Raw genomic sequence first — 18509 nt, 5'->3', positions numbered from 1 at the left:
TCGTCAGTCTATGCTGTGAATAACTGTAAAAACAAATCAACCTTGTTTTTAGTACAACACTGCTTGTTGGTTAGGTTAAAGCACTATGCCAACTGGGTTAGATTGAGGTAACAGTTAAATAGATTTCCTGAGGTTAGGATAGATCCATTGTAAAAGTGATTAACATTAAACACATAGGTAACTGTCGGTTGGGAATGGGAAGCAAACAGCTCTCCCACGTGTTGTGTTGACCCGTCTATCAACCATAACCTCTTCTCTACTCCGACTTTGTCAGTCTTTGATAAGGTCACTGACTTCCTTCTTCGCTCTCGTCATAATTATTGCGTCTTTTAAAGGACTTTGTCACTCGAACATAAACATGTCATTTGGGGGCCATTGAAACGAAGCAGTCTCTACAGAAAAGAGGTGAGGAGGGAGGGAATAATGGTGATGCATTCCTTGCTAGGAGACGGAAGATCTGTCAATCTTGTAAATTGGTTTTAACGCAATGTATGTCATACTGTAAGCCAAATAGAAATAAGCTTTATTTAAAGAACCTTTGCTGGACATACTAGCTAAGACATCATTAGGATTTGACTATGATGTCAAAACATTCTGTGTCAGCTGTTCTTCCTTATAGGCTGTTGTGTGCAATGCAGAGGAAGTTTGAAGCTCAGTGACAAGGACCATTAATGAGGTATATAATATGAGCAGTATAACAGGTAATCTCACCACATGTGGCAATGTTGCAGTCAGTGTGTGGGTGGCTGCTCAGCATGCAGTCACCATATTTCTAATTGCCCATCTGGCACTAATGTGAAGGACTGTGCAGGCAGAGGGTGCACACCGAATAACAAAGTTTAGCTAAGCCTTTTTTTGTTCGAGATCTTTGAGACATTCTTGAGTATTGAGTGATATTTAACTATCTGCTTTGTGTTGTTGTTGTTGCGTAATTCTTAACTGAGAAGAGCACTTGACTTGTGGAATGTTTACTTCTTTTTAGACTTCACTAACACTCAAAGCACTGTAGGGCTGTATCCTCACATCCCCTTTCTTTTGTAACCTCAGCTTAAACGGTTGTTTGCGAGATGCAATATGAAATAAAAAGGATAAATCACGAGTCCATGTTCTATACGTACATGGTTCCATTGGAAATTGGAAATCAACACACTGCATACGAGTCTATAAAAGAGGTTTCATTTTAGAAATATAGTTACTGCATGCATTTCGGTAGCCAACTGAAGGTAAAATGTAAAAACATGTTCCTTGGTGAAACTAGCAATGAAACTGGACTAATTTGTTTCCACATAAAGAGTTTGAGTCGACATAAGAAAAGTAAGTCTTATAAATTGTATTATATATTTGAAAATATGTTTCATTATATTTATTTTAAAACTACATTAAGTATTAATACAGTAGGTATTATATAATATGTGAATCTTTTTTAAATTTCTATGGAAAAAAATTAGAGGTATAGCATATGCAGAATACACCATATGTAAATAAATAATCAAAGGAGTATAAATCAGACGACTATGACTTTCTAACTTGGATTGTTGCAATAATTGTTGTTTTTATTATTATTATTATTATTATTATTATTCCATGGCCATTAAAAACATGGCTCAGGCTCCACTTAGTTTAAGCCTGGCACCAAAGCCAAAAAAGCAATAATTGTAACTTCGGTGCATTGTAAGAATATTGCATTATAGCTTGGCCAGTTTGGACAGCACGAAAACATGATTATGAGCGTAGTGAAGAGTATTTAAGGATAATATAACAACAAACTGCAGATGCCAGGAAACAGCTGCTGCACTGCACTCTGTAGTTTAACATATTGAAGCATGCAAGACCTCTGTGTCTAATCAGTGAAGTTACAGCAGGTATTTTGCAGCATTTATTATATAGCTTGTATTTGATACAACCTATTGTCGAAAGCCTACAGTTGTTAACCATTCACTTGCCTGCACAGTGTGAATCTCCAATAAATATGTGGTCTAAGTTAAGCAATTATTGAACTTTTGTAAGTGCAGACTACGGGGATTCCTCCCTCCTGTTATTGCTTTTGGCAATTTAAAGAAAAGATGTGGGCTTTGTTTGTTTAGTTTGTTGCTCCAGACAGAAGAAGAAATAAACATATGCCATAGGATTACAATGGGAAAGAAAACAAAGCAGCCTTGAGAGCAGTTGTTCACTCTAAATAATTAAGCAGTGATTAGGATGTGGCCAATGGGCTCAGAGGCATAGTGTGGACTGGGCTGAAGCTCTCCACTTTCACAAAATATGCATTATTATTGCCAGCAGTGAAGAAATCTCATGCCTCCCACTTTTCCATTTTCCACTTGACAGCAACTCTACCGTCCTTAGCGTTCTCTTTCTCCCTCTGTATTTGCATGTTTTTCTTCATTCCTTTTCAGATTACATTTTTCTCCTCTGCCTTTTCCATGTGTGCACCCACTCATCATTCTACACTGAACAAAAATATAAATGCAACACTTTTGTTTTTGCTCCCATTTTTCATGAGATGAACTCAAAGATCTAAAACATTTTCTATATACACAAAATAACCATTTCTCTCAAATATTGTTCACAAATCTGAAAAAATCTGTGATAGTGAGCACTTCTCCTTTGCCAAGATAATCCATCCCACCTCACAGGTGTGGCATATCAAGATGCTGATTAGACAGCATGATTATTGCACAGGTGTGCCTTAGGCTGGCCACAATAAAAGGCCACTCTAAAATGTTCAGTTTTATCACACAGCACAATGCCACAGATGTCGCAAGTTTTGAGGGAGCGTGCAGTTTTGCTTTATTGGGGGGGTCCGAAAACCAGTCAGTATCTGGTGTGACCACCATTTGCCTCACGCAGTGCAACACATCTCCTTCGCATAGAGTTGATCAGGTTGTTGATTGTGGCCTGTGGAATGTTGGTCCACTCCTCTTCAATGGCTGTGCCAAGTTGCTGGATATTGGCAGGAACTGGAACACGCTGTCGTATACGCCGATCCAGAGCATCCCAAACATGCTCAATGGGTGACATGTCCGGTGAGTATGCTGGCCATGCAAGAACTGGGATGTTTTCAGCCTCCAGGAATTGTGTACAGATCCTTGCAACATGGGGCCGTGCATTATCATGCTGCAACATGAGGTGATGGTCGTGGATGAATGGCACAACAATGGGCCTCAGGATCTCGTCACGGCGGTATCTCTGTGCATTCACAATGCCATCAATAAAATGCACCTGTGTTCGTCGTCCATAACATACGCCTGCCCATACCATAACCCCACCACCACCATGGGCCACTCGATTCACAACATTGACATCAGAAAACCGCTCACCCACACAACGCCACACACGCTGTCTGCCATCTGCCCTGAACAGTGAAAACCGGGATTCATCCGTGAAGAGAACACCTCTCCAACGTGCCAGACGCCATCGAATGTGAGCATTTGCCCACTCAAGTCGGTTACGACGACGAACCGGAGTCAGGTCGAGACCCCGATGAGGACGACGAGCATGCAGATGAGCTTCCCTGAGACGGTTTCTGACAGTTTGTGCAGAAATTCTTTGGTTATGCAAAACGATTGTTGCAGCAGCTGTCCGAGTGGCTGGTCTCAGACGATCTTGGAGATGAACATGCTGGATGTGGAGGTCCTGGGCTGGTGTGGTTACACGTGGTCTGCGGTTGTGAGGCCGGTTGGATGTACTGCCAAATTCTCTGAAACGCCTTTGGAGACGGCTTATGGTAGAGAAATGAACATTCAATTCACGGGCAACAGCTCTGGTGGACATTCCTGCTGTCAGCATGCCAATTGCACGCTCCCTCAAAACTTGCGACATCTGTGGCATTGTGCTGTGTGATAAAACTGAACATTTTAGAGTGGCCTTTTATTGTGGCCAGCCTAAGGCACACCTGTGCAATAATCATGCTGTCTAATCAGCATCTTGATATGCCACTCCTGTGAGGTGGGATGGATTATCTCGGCAAAGGAGAAGTGCTCACTATCACAGAGTTTTTCAGATTTGTGAACAATATTTGAGAGAAATGGTTATTTTGTGTATATAGAAAATGTTTTAGATCTTTGAGTTCATCTCATGAAAAATGGGAGCAAAAACAAAAGTGTTGCATTTATATTTTTGTTCAGTGTACATAGCACTGTGCATTCCTCCACTGTAGGCACTTTATGAAGCATAATTACACTTTGATTCCCATTCGTTTAATCATTTCGACACTGCATTTCATGCCATGCTCTTTCATTTGTTAAAACACTGCATGTGTTTGTTTGCAGACAGGCTGGCTGCTCCATTGTGAAATATCTGGTTTTAGCTAATCAAGTGCTAATTTAAGCGGTGATGATATTTGAATAGCCCCCAGCAAAAACCGAGCTTGCAGATGCCTGAGCCTGGCAGGAGTTTAGCACAATATTGGAGTGGTAGCCCCGAATATGTTAAAAGATACAAACACAATCCCCTATCTCTATGTACCTGTTTATATTGCTAGATTTAAAAAACACCACATACACCTGTGTCTCATTACAAATCACAGCATGAAGGCAATCAGCAATGTTTCATTTGAGATGAAACATTTGTAAGCAACACAAGTGCGGACAGTGAAAAAAAACTGCACCGTTACTGAATGTGAGGCAGAAATCACTTTAAATGAAATAGAAAGAAGAAGAGCAATATTGTTTTCGGAGGATTGAGTTCTGGGATCTCTAATGAAATACATCGCAGAGTGACAGCGGGTCAGTGAGCCTGGATTCTGTAAATTCAGAGTTGTGTACTTTTAACAAGATAACGAAAACCCTGTCGGATTACAAAAGAAAGACTGCAAAACACAGCAGGATGCACATGGTTGAAAAGAAAGTTTGGAAAGATAAATCAACTCTTTCCAATTTACCAAAGACATTTTTCAAAGAGGGAGGCGGACTCCGCAGGGGAGGCTGAGTGAATGGACGTTCAAAAACATTACATAATTTAGTTTAAAGATGATTATATAATAATACACTACAATGTGTGTTAGGTAAGGTTCAGATAATAGTTTTGGAGAACTGTTCACAGACCAACATTCACAGACTTTGAAAACCCCTGGACCAAAGCCTTGTCAGTGGCAAAAGGCCTGGAAAAAAAGGACACAAAGAACCAATTGCAGATGGAGTTGGGCAAGTATTTGTTATGCCATATTGAAAACATGCACAAATTTAAAAAAATGGCAAAACAACATGTATTGGCATATTTTTACATTATGAGATACAAGCCTTTGGCACGTTTTAAGTTTTGGATTTAATTTATGAGCGCTGGTGGAGGGAATCTGATTGAAGAGGGTGCTAGAAAGCAGTGTCTGTGTGCACCACAGTACATGAAACCTGCCCAACTGACTGCCAGCAAATTGTCCTGGTCTACGTGGACTACCGTGGAGTGCTGAGGGAAACAACACACGCTTTAGTGAGGCATCCAGGCAAAGCCATCTCCCTCAGGGTCTGTTGAACTACAAAACGAGCCATATGCTTTACACTGTGCTGTTCTAACTGTGTGGACGGGGGGCTTGTCAATTGAGCATAGAGGTATTTCATAGGGGATGGAACAGGGACTTGACCCATGACATTAATAAACCTGCAGCTGTAAAGTGTTATGGTAGCATGGAGTCATCATATTCAACCACACCGTTAAATATATACGTAGGAAAAAAAAATGAAACCATCATTTTTTGACCTTTGCTTATTGCAAGGGCAGCTTGCCACTTAAAGGTCTTTCTTCAATCCCCAAATGCATTGGAAAATGTGGGATGGGGAACATCTTAATCTTAAACTGCTCTAGTGGCAAACAGAACGGACTGCGGTTGTACTGGGAAGCTTTCAAGTGTTAATGTGTGTAAAGTAGGGTATAAAAAGTACCTTCCTAAATAAAAGAAGCATACATCTTAAGAACCTTCCATGTATTTAATTAAAAGTAAAAAAAAAAGACAAATTGCTGACCTGTGCTGTACATGATGAAATGAAACAAAAATAATTGTCAATAATGAATTCGATTTCACTGGCTTTCTTGTCTCTATTCATAATGCAGCGTTTGAATGTGCAAATATCTGAAGCAGATGTCTGAAGCAGAAAGAGTTCACACGTACCAGATAGCAAACAACGTGTCATAAATATTGACACCTCATTGTGACAGCTGCAAACTCCTAAGTTCCTGTCTGTACCCCCTAAGCAAACACAGACACAAACAAACACACACACACACACTCCCGCACACAAACACCCCTTTGTGTCAACAGACGATTCGGAGCCGTGTTGAAAGCTTGTACAGTAGTAAGAGCGACACTCTGTCTTCTGGGGGAAATCCTGACTGCCACAAAGAGATGCTGGATCCGCTTTCTGGGACCCGTTTGAGCTGCCTGGCACTCCTGCAGCTCATCGTGGCTAACATCGGGAGGGAAATAGAGAGCAGAATATAAACAGGAAGTTATTTGCATGATGATGACAAGACTATTTAAATATCATAGGAAAAAAGTCTAATTTTGCAGTCTAATGGAAACCAGTTTATTCTCAATTCAAAGACGAGTATGCCTCAAAGATGTTTGCGTTAGTTGACCATTCTTTGCCATATTTGTCTAATAAGATTGACTCACTCAATAACACCCTACTCATTTGACTTGTGTTGGTAAGGGTCTGTAACATAGGCAGCAAAACAGCATCTATGGTGAGTGATGTCTGGATGACAGCTCAATCTCATAAACAACTGGGATGGGCTTGAAATTATTGAGCACAGTGAGGGTAGGGCTTCGAGTAGCCAAATGACTTCATCACATGTGCCAAGCTTCCTCTTGCTCTAATGTAATTAGTGTGGATCTCCTCTGCCTGCAGTGGCCTTTTGTTGTTTGATAAATGTAATTAGATAAAACAAGCATCAGTAAACTAAGGCCTCGGTAGTCTGAAAAATGTGACAAGAAAGTCATTGTCATTAACAAAGTGCCTGGGAATGTGCTCCGCTCACTTCTCATTGAAGTGAGGTCACACACACACACACACACACACACACACACACACACACACACACACACACACACACACACACACACACACACACACACACACACAGAGACACACACACTCCTGTGTTAGCATATCGTTAATGATACAATAGAAAATAATGTAAATCCTCACTTAGTTGCTAAAATATTAGGACTGGCTATAACCTCCTAAATTTCACCCAAACAAATAATACTTGACATTTCATTCAGTTTTTTAAACATTACAATTTCATTTAAGAATTTGAAATATGTTTTGCTACTCTACTCTAATAAAGACAACAAAAACAACCTTGTAAATAAGGTTTGGAAAAAAGTTGAGTTGTTTCTGGCAACATGATGAATTTAAATGCAATGTTCTAGTTGTATCTCTCTTGCTATTCACCAAATTCCATTGAAAATATCAAGTCTGTAGCCCTGACATGCATAACTGCGTACTGAGTCATCAACTTTGTAAGCCGAGGTTTGGTTTTGGGCATGTTTTTTCAAGCTTTGTCCGCAGGCCCACATTCACAGACTTTGCAAACCCCTGGACTAAAGCATTGTTGGTGGCAAAAAGGAAAAGCGGACACAAAGACCCAGTTGCAGATGGATTTGGGCAAGTATTGTTATGCCATAATATATCAGGTCAAAATATCTTGTCTTTAGCTCTTAAATGCATAACTGTGTACTTAGTCATCAACTGTGTTAGTCGAGGTTTGGTTTTGGGCAGGGAGCGTACCTCGGTTTTTAGAGCAAGGACACTATGAGAGTGAGGAAAGTGAATCAAAGCAGAAAAGTTGCAGGCCTTAAAATCAAAGCAGTTAGTTGATAATTATCTGTTGTTGATTACTACGGACAAACCCTTTCATATACCGAAGTTATTGTTTTGTTTTTACATAAAACAAGTTGATTACTGTAGCTTTGAAGTAAGATTGATTAAATATCAAACACAATTCATTTTGAATCTCACCTTAAGCCAAAAAGAACAGCCATCATTTAACCGATTTGTCTTTGAATTGTTGGCCTATGCCATCTCAAAGTCCCTATCCCATCTTATCCAGGTCTTGCATACATTTCTATTTATACAAATGCTTCTGATTTTATTTGTATCTAAATTGACATTTCACCATTTCCCAGTCTATGCCTTAAATATCCATTAGACTTTCTTAATGATTTCCCAGGTTTACCATTTGGATCAGATCAGCAAGGTAAAAAAAGAACATTTAATGAAACATTTCGAGCCCATTGGATATTTGGGCCTCTGCTCTGTCAGGGAGTAAAATCATGCAATCAGATGATGGTTAGATTAACCCACTGGGGCGCCTTTGGGCACAAATTGGACGTGGGTCAGTTTGCAGGAAATAATACGTGCTGTGAGTTGGTCCACATTAAAAAACAAGTTGAAAATGTATATTTTGTACATATGGGTATACTGTTTAGATATTACAGGGGTAAAGGACTGAAAACACTCACAAGAGGTATGAGGCTTGGATTAGGCAATTTATTACAGAATACATCAAGGGGCATTGGGTGGCAGAAAACTTGCAAGCAATCAATACAAAGTCTGTAGAAGAAGATAACCTGACTAAAATGGATGTATTAGGAGAGGACAAAAACGATTTAAATGTGCTCTGGCTTAGCCTCCAACTGTGGTGGACCTTAAAGGAACAACAGAGGTTGCTAGCATTTTGTCGCATTGGTTGAGATTGGGATGAAGCCATTTGACATGGTGAAAGAAACGCAAGCACGAGGATGTGGGACTGACTTAAGGGTAAGTCACAGTTATTGAATATGAATCAGGCAATAAACAGAATTATAAGCACAAATATTGTGTGTTAGGTCAGTATATCACAATCATTTACAACATATGGATAGGGTTTGCACTTTGTAAAATGAATGCAAAACCATGTGGGTAGCTAATGTATCTTGGGTCTCTAAATTACTGCCAACGAGAGCCTGTTATTTCCCTCTGAATGACATTTCTCTTATGTGCATGTGCCAAAACCAGCGGTGATACAGTACATTCAAATGCTTCCTGAGGATTAATTTGACTGGGTGGATAAACCTGACTGTGCAGTAGCACACATATAGCCAGCAGTGATGTTGGGGGGTAAACAGTGTGTGAGGGATGAACTCAAAATGATCTTCAAGTGAGATAGCACAATTATATCCCGTCAGAAATAATGCCATGCCGGATTAGGCTGGTTAAGAGGTTTACTATTCAGTTTAACACAAGCAGCGATACATGATAAGCATTTGTGTGATCTCTGTCTTATTACCATTTATATTCTATATATTTAAGATATTTACAGTATCACTAAATGGCTAGAAATGTTATATTTGAGCGTCTTTGTGTGTCTTATCATGGCAAATGTTGTCCTGGAGACACATCCCAATTGTGCAAGTTTGAATCACAAAACCTTATGGGTGTTATGAGATCTGACCTCCACTTTATGTCTCATAGCTAATGGCTGTGGCTCAGGAGGTATATTGGTCATCCACTCGTGGAAAGGTTGGTGGTTTGATCCGTGACCCCTTCAGTCTACATGTCAAACTGTCCTTGGACTGTGTCTGATTCTGGGAATGTTTCTATGTCTTGATGAGAAGGTAGCCCCGTGTTTAGCAGCCCCTGCCTCCAGTTTATGAGTGTGTATGTGTGAGTGTGTGTACAAAGCTTATACGACAAAGGCACTAAAGAAAATGCAGTTTACGCCCATACGCCCCTGTCTAGATGTGTCTGGTGTGATAACATCTAATTACTTATCTGTAAATAATCATAGTATGATTTGCAAAGAAAAATAAAATAAATATGTTTATGAATTCAACAAAATGCAATTAACAAACCTGTCAAAAAGAATATTCATTTGTTTTAACTCTCAAATTGTAGGTTGGTAAGCCCCTTAGTTAAACCCTTTAAGAAACTTAAGTAGCACACACTGTAGTTGTACGTGATTGACTGGGATCTAAGATACAGTGGGGCAAAAAAGTATTTAGTCAGCCACCAATTGTGCAAGTTCTCCCACTTAAAAAGATGAGAGAGGCCTGTAATTTTCATCCCAGGTACACTTCAACTATGAGAGACAGAATGGGGGGAAATAATCCAGGAAATCACATTGTAGGATTTGTAATGAATTAATTGGTAAATTCCTCTGTAAAATAATTTGGTCACCTACAAACAAACAAGATTTCTGGCTCTCACAGACCTGTAACTTCTTCTTTAAGAGCCTCCTCTGTCCTCCACTCGTTAACTGTATTAATGGCACCTGTTTGAACTCGTTATCAGTATAAAATACACCTGTCCACAACCTCAAACAGTCACACTCCAAACTCCACTATGGCCAAGACCAAAGAGCTGTCAAAGGACACCAGAAACAAAATTGTAGACCTGCACCAGGCTGGGAAGACTGAATCTGCAATAGGTAAGCAGCTTGGTGTAAAGAAATCAACTGTGGGAGCAATTATTAGAAAATGGAAGACATACAAGACCACTGATAATCTCCCTCGATCTGGGGCTCCACGCAAGATCTCACCCCGTGGGGTCAAAATGATCACAAGAACGGAGCAAAAATCCCAGAACCACACGGGGGGACCTAGTCAATGACCTGCAGAGAGCTGGGACCAAAGTAATAAAGGCTACCATCAGTAATCAGTGTCCCCCTGCTTAAGCCAGTACATGTCCAGGCCCGTCTGAAATTTGCTAGAGAGCATTTAGATGATCCAGAAGAGGATTGGGAGAATGTCATATGGTCAGATGAAACCAAAATAGAACTTTTTGGTAAAAACTCAACTAGACGTGTTTGGAGGAGAAAGAATGCTGAGTTGCATCCAAAGAACACCATACTGTGAAACATGGGGGTGGAAACATCATGCTTTGGGGCTGTTTTTCTGCAAAGGGACCAGGACGACTGATCCGTGTAAAGGAAAGAATGAATGGGGCCATGTATCGTGAGATTTTGAGTGACAACCTCCTTCCATCAGCAAGGGCATTGAAGATGAAACGTGGCTGGGTCTTTCAGCATGACAATGATCCCAAACACACCGCCCGGGCAACGAAGGAGTGGCTTCGTAAGAAGCATTTCAAGGTCCTGGAGTGACCTAGCCAGTCTCCAGATCTCAACCCCATAGAAAATATTTGGAGGGAGTTGAAAGTCTGTGTTGCCAAGCGACAGCCCCAAAACATCACTGCTCTAGAGGAGATCTGCATGGAGGAATGGGCCAAAATACCAGCAACAGTGTGTGAAAACCTTGTGAAGACTTACAGAAAACGTTTGACCTCTGTCATTGCCAACAAAGGGTATATAACAAAGTATTGAGATGAACTTTTGTTATTGACCAAATACTTATTTTCCACCATCATTTGCAAATAAATTATTTAAAAATCAGACAATTTGATTTTCTGGATTCTTTTTTCTCATTCTGTCTCTCATAGTTGAGGTATACCTAGGATGAAAATTACAGGCCTCTCTCATCTTTTTAAGTAGGAGAACTTGCACAATTGGTGGCTGACTAAATACTTGTTTGCCCCACTTTATGTGTTTGATGCTTTGTCTCAACCATAATGAAGCCAACACGTCTGGTAAAACATTAGAACTATCCTTCAGAGAAATCTAAAATGTGTGACCATGTCTTAGTTGAGATTTATTAAGTCTGTACATTTGTTCTTCAAAGCCAAATTGGATCCTTACTTGAAGTAAACACCTTTTTTTCCCCTGTGAGGTTCCTCGGGCACTGCATACAATTTATACCACTAACAAGCATACATTACACTGGGGACTAAAACCATTTGGCTATCCAAGAATTTGTGCTTTTGCAGTTTTGAAAAGACAAAATTGCAGAGGCATTTCCATTCTGCAAGGTAACACTCAAGGATGCCAACACTGTCAACATCAAAAGATTGAGACTGTGAATGTTGAATAGGCACATATGAGACACATCATTTCAATTCTCCACAAATAATGTACGTGACATCTCCATCTTCTGGAAGTCTTTCATAAGAAGACGCTCAGTCAGACCTAGCATTTAACCAATCCAGGGCATTGAGGATGATAGAGGAAGAGGCAGTGGGACAGAATAGATAATAACTAGAAAGATCTAGGCCTAAAATATATGGAAAGCTTTGAATTTACAGAATTTTATATTTTCCCATATTTGTAGAGAAAGAGACTTGATCACAAATTATGGTACCTCTGACTTCATATGTTTGTGACGGTTAACTTCTTTGTTATATATATCACTAAACAAATAATTATTCATATGTCATTGCTCTCTTATCCAATTTTCATATCACACGGGTGTTTTATCTTTATTCCTCATCTTTCACACTGTGTATCTAAATCCCTCAAAGCCTTTGTACTACCTGCTTAGCGGGAAGGCAAACACCCCCTCCTTTCCATACTGTTTCACAAACTTTGCAAGTACTGCCTTTGTCGTCTTACGTGTGCAGAATTGGAACTGCAAGATAAGGCTGGGGACATGAAATACTCAGCTCCAGCCTTGGCAAACATTTCATCAAAGTATTTCCCAGTTTCCCAAGCAATTTCTGAACATTGTACAATTTGACTTTCTGTGTGTAAGACTCTTGGCCAATCAAAAAATGAATTTTAAAAGAAAATTGCAATGACATTAAACATTCAAGATTTAAGGGAATGGGATTTTGTTCATCATTGTGATTGAGTATGCATGATGTGTTTAAGGACAGCTCGATGAACTGCTATTCTTTTCATGAGACAAAATCAGTAAATGCTCACAGTTCATTAGTTGTGTACAGAAACAAGAACATAAAAATAAATGACATTCCATCTCAGCACCTTTCCACAACAAATATAGACTGAAACTGGCCTGAGAAAACAGAAGCAATGATCTGATAAATATATTTCTTGGGCGCACTGTTGGCTTAAGTAGAAGAGCAGGCAGTGACATTAAAAGCCGACTCGGCGAGGCCAGAAAACATCTTGAAAATGGTTTACGATGTGCAGAAGTTCCCCCGGTACAGCATCAACACCCAGCAAAGACTGAACTGGAACTGTTTCTTTCTACACTGCAGTAGAGCTAAACATGCCAGAGAATGACTGTCAGTGATCTCTCCAAGCTGTCAACATTTCACACGAGGAGCCTTAGGAAACTCCTGTGTATTTAATGGGCCAACACTATCTCCAACCAACAACTACTCACTCTGTCTGATCAAGAGAGCATCATCATAAGAAGACTGTGAAGACGGATTTGACACATCATGTTCGAAGAGAACAGTATGACATTACAAGAACTGGCCTCCACTGAGTACAGGAAGGAAGGTGTAAGTGAGGGAGACCAAAGGAAACCTGGCGGTGAACTGTGGAAGGAGAACTGAAAGCCCTGCAGCAGACAGGTTGGAGATCCTTTGTTGCTGGCCTACATGCCTGTGGGTTTTAAAGGTCTCCTATTATGCTATTTGTAGGCATATATTATGGGTCTCAGATATATAGCAATATAAAAAAACATGTCTATGAAGTGTTTTGCTCAAAATACCAAACAGATCAGAGAAGGGCTGATCTGGGTCCTTAGCTTGAAACAAAAAAAAAGAGGAAGGGGATCTTGTGCCTGCTCAGAATTCTACCGGAGATGAAACTAAATGCTGCCGTGATTAAATGCCATATCATGTTCCAAACCACATCAAGGGTTATTTCTTAAACACTATGGAGTTCAAATGCTTATTCTCTTGCGTGTTTACCACAAGGTGAGTTCCTTTTTTTATTTACTGCTTTTTTACACATGCTCTCTCCAGTACAGGTTAGCTCTGAGTGTTAGCGATGCTTGCTAATGTAAACAAAGACCATATTACGTCCAAAACAGTGATAGCAACGTTTCTGATAGTGCCGTGGGTCCACATTTCTGATATTATGTCAAATCGGACGCAAATCTGGATCAGCTCCGTTGTATCCCCGTTTTTAGAGATTTGGGTACGGAGGAAAAGAGAGAGGGTTTTGTTTTATGACACTTTGCGAGTTCCCTGACATACCGGGGACACACATTTATGTATAAAAGACATCAAATAGTGCATTTTGCATGATAAGTCCCCTTTAAAGGGCAACTATGTGGTAAGTAAGCAAGTACGGAAATATAAAGACCCAACACTTTGTAATAAAAAGATTCACAAAATACATCATGGGGCAGCAAAAACATGTTCTTAAACTGAGTCTCATCATTTGGGTTTGTGAGCTGTATTGCCCTGAGGCAGAGTTTGTCTTAATTGTCTTTCAACCATCAATTCAAAAATAAAAGCCGGCTGCATATGAATGAAAAATACATTGTCTGGAAAAGTTGAAATCGTATCTATCGTAGTACCCGGGTGTGTGCTGACACTTTCTTCCGGATAACTGTGGTTTACCTTGCACCAGCCGAGACCTAGGAGAGCAGCACTGCTGTTCAGAATATCTTCAGTTTTTTTTAATCTAACTTCTAACTTTGAGTTATTGCCTCTTTTCTTCTGAGTCCCCCTGATGGATTGACTGAATTTGGCAAGGGTTGAATGCTTGATTTGCTATCTCCTTCAACATGTAGTTGCCAGTGTCCTACATTTGGAATTCCTGTAATTAAGTGCAATTAAAGTATCTTTGCATGTTGCACTGAAACCAAGAACACCATTATTTAACTATAATAGAAAAACTGACTCTGAATGCACAATTTATCTTTAGTACATTTCCAATAACCACAAAATGAATAATGAATGTTTAGTGGCCACTTTATTTTCTGTTAGACTTGGTTTAAAAAGGATCTCAAGTTAAATTCAGCTCTTTATTGTGAAGCAAACCGGCCGTATATTTACATCATAACACAACACATACATATTTAACATTCTTAAACAGACTGTAATTAATTCCTTTGGACCAATACACTGTCACAACATTTGCAGTTGTATCAGCCAGCTACATCTCATGTTATAAGTTGGTTAGGCTTGAACGGTATTAGGTAACTAATGTATTCGGGTACTGTACGGTATTTAAAAATCTTGAATGTATGATTTTCAATAGCCTCAAAAATACAGACCCACCTCCGGAACGTGCCAGACAATTTTTTTTTTTTTTAGATTAATTATTTTATTTACCTAACATGTATTTGTCCGGTATCTATATTCATTCTACAGTGGCGGTGAATATTTTTTTACATGATCATTAATATCCTCTGCCCTGGTATTTCAATGGGTGCGCGGCCTAGCTACTCGACACACACACGACACGTTATCGGGTTCTCCATTAATAATCTTACCTCCCATCTGATCCTTTATCTATGGGCATTAAGTATTTAAACCAAGTGAGACTTGTCAAAGGCTTCTACAATGCTCTGCCAGCAGCACAGTTCTATTTTGTTATTGCTGTTGTTTTAGTTTTACATAAATACAGAGTGTCCACAGGTGGAAAGTGAGGAAGGTTGGAAATAAATACAAACTGCCAAACCTGCCAAAAGGTGCTTTTGATTGGTAAAGCCCAACAAAAATGTAAAATGCCATTTTGTTTTAACTGTTCCTTACTGGATTATGTGATAAAATTAAATTATTAAAATGGAGGAAAGCTTGATTCACAAATGTTACCACTGAAAAAGTACGTTGTGTCCAAAAACACATTAGGGTTAATTTCCTGGAACTTTCATCGTCACCCTCCCACACAACTTCTTGCCAAGTGGCAGAATAGTTCTCCATTGACAGCTTTTGAGTAATTTTACTCATTCTCTGCATGCACTACAACAAAGTGTCTGAGCAGCAGTAATGTGCTGTGCTAAATACATCATTTACAATGGCATTATTAATTTTGCACATTTCATGCTACAGTACATTTATGTGCAATCAAACTTCCCTAATCACTAACCTATATGCGGTTAATCTTTAGCTGAAGTTAGCACTTATGTTGCAATAAAGACACTCATTTTACACTGTAGAGTACACTGTATCTAATGGCAAACTTTTCTGCTGTCTCAGACTCTTTACATGGTACCCTCAAATCATCTGCTGCTGTCTGTGAGTGCACACTGGACCAGTTGCCCCCCCTTGACTTTAGTGGCAGTAACAATCAATTGATATGATCCATTCTGCTCACATGCCTCGCTGCGGAACCAGTCTTCATCATCCAGAAGAGAAGGTTCCGGGTTTGTGCATGACAGATGAAAACCAGGGACCTCCGATAAAATTGCTGCAGCACTGCTCCATTACCACCTCACTGTTTGAAATAAGTGATTTATGAGACAACATAATTAGTGCTGCATTACTTAATTATATAAGATGCATCTCTATATGAATCTTAAAATGTTCATTTGCAAACCCTCCTGTTAAATGTAGCTTACCTCCATGTCTGGCAGCATGAATCCATTAACACCTTACTTCAAATGGCCGAAAGCCCATCTATTTGTCAACTGTTCTCTACAGGAAGATCTTTTCCTGTTTATTCAGCCGTTTCGATGTGCAGCGAAGCATCATACATGGTACTCGACATACTGTTAAAAAAAATGATGGAGTTATTGTGATACATTAATTTCAGGCCTGCTGATCATAATGCAAAACTAGATGGAGCATACAGCAACAGGATTTGTTATTGTTAAACATGGTGTCATTTCTGTGTACCTATGAATTTGAGTTTGAAGTGCTAAAGTGTTTAATGCTACTGTATGATCAATGTAAACGCAGAGTGAATTTTAGGGTTAGGGTTATGGGCACTTGCAAAAAGCTCTTATCACCAGTGATTTCTCTATCCATCCCTAGATTGTCACTGTGTGTGGTTCTGAGTGTCTGAAGGTAATATTAATGTGTCTGCTTGCCTGCTGGCTGATCATTTCCTTCTGAAACACAGCAAGAGCTTCCACAATACGCTTCAAATGCAGAACAGGAGTTGCACCGTTGCATCTGGCATGAAAACACTGGACCATGTGCTTCACGCTCAAGCCATCTCCACAGCGGAGGACAGGCTGCGGATCATTATGGACGACCAGCGTGAATCCCTGGCATCCATATGCGGTTTCCAGGACTGCGGCGGTAGAATTTAGGTTTGACAAGACCATACTGAGGCTGTGCTGTTCAGGGAGAATAGGTCAGTGTCACTGAGGCTTCTCTTCATAGAAATAATGTTTTCATGGTTGACAACTTTCCCGAGGGCTTGTCTACTGTAGCTCAGCCACCATTTCCTTTATACAACAGTTCAATCACAGGAAGAGTAAAGAAAATAATACACTTTATATAAATAAGGTAACTTTATTGGCGTATAATTCATTTTTTATATATCAACAATACACCCACTACCTATTTGAAGGAGAAAAATCGAGAAAATGATGTAGCTATGTTTAGGCATAGGATACATTAAATGAAGCTTACCGTTAGGTTGATACATTTACAGGAAATGTCAATGAAATTTGATATTGGGTGTCTTTTGGATCCATGAGTCCTTTTCGTATTTCCACAGTTCACCTGGCAATCGCAGCGATAAAGGAACAAAAAAATGGACACTGTAAAAATGTTTCAGAGCAATCCATTCATTATATCCATTTTTAAGAGTGCGCTTAAGACCTTCCTTTTTGATAAAGCTTATAGTTAGGGCTGATTAGATTCAGCCCCTAGTTTAGCTGATATAGGCTTAGTTTGTCGGGGGACACCTTACTTCTTCCTTCTCTATGTCTGTACCTGTGTACTCTCATGTTCCTATTAACCCAGTTTCCCCAAATTTCTTTCTTTTTGGTGTCTATATATGGCGGGATCCTGAGCCGTGGCTGATCCTGTTGCTGCGGTCCTGAGCCCTGGATCTTGAGTCGTGGCTGTGGTCCTGGATCATAGGTCCTGGATGGATATCCTCGTGGATTCATCTTCCACATGCACACATGCATTTCCAAACATTTGGACAACCTATGTTGCAAATGTATTATCTTTTCAATTTACACACGGCATCTATTGCACGTCTGTCGGTCCTGGGAGAGGGATCCCTCCTCTGTTGCTCTCCCTGAGGTTTCTCCCATTTTTCCCTTTAAACTGTGGGTTTTCTCCGGAAGTTTTTCCTTGTACGATGTGAGGGTCTAAGGCAGGGGTACTCAAATACAAATCTTAAAGGTCCAAAATAAATGTTTCAATAAGACAAAGGTCCGTTTATTACGGTCATTCAAACTTTTAAACAATTGCAACAAGATTCTTAACACGAGGTTGCAAAAACAAAAATAATCTGTATGCAGCCGTTTTCATTGTTATTGTGTCTGTGCTTGACCACTCAGAGTCGCAGTGTAAGAGCTGCACAGTTATGAATAAAGGCAGCTGCACCCTCTTTCATTCAGCATTCCCATTAGTGCTTTATAAATGTATTCCCCCTTGTGTGTCCACTGAGGTTCGTCAGGCCCAACACATCTTCAACAAACTCCCCCTTTGCCTCATCATACAAACTCACGAACACCAGCAACTAAGCATTGTCAGTGGTGTCAGTGGACTCACCCACAGCTAAGGAAATGCACTGTGCATTTTTTATTCCATCACAAAGCTGATGAATCAAATCACCAGCCAGTATTTCTGTTCTTCTGGTTGCTG

Source organism: Gymnodraco acuticeps, unplaced genomic scaffold, assembly GCF_902827175.1.
Source record: "Gymnodraco acuticeps unplaced genomic scaffold, fGymAcu1.1, whole genome shotgun sequence".
In the NCBI taxonomy this organism is placed as follows: domain Eukaryota; kingdom Metazoa; phylum Chordata; class Actinopteri; order Perciformes; family Bathydraconidae; genus Gymnodraco; species Gymnodraco acuticeps.
This window is presented reverse-complemented; position numbering follows the sequence as displayed.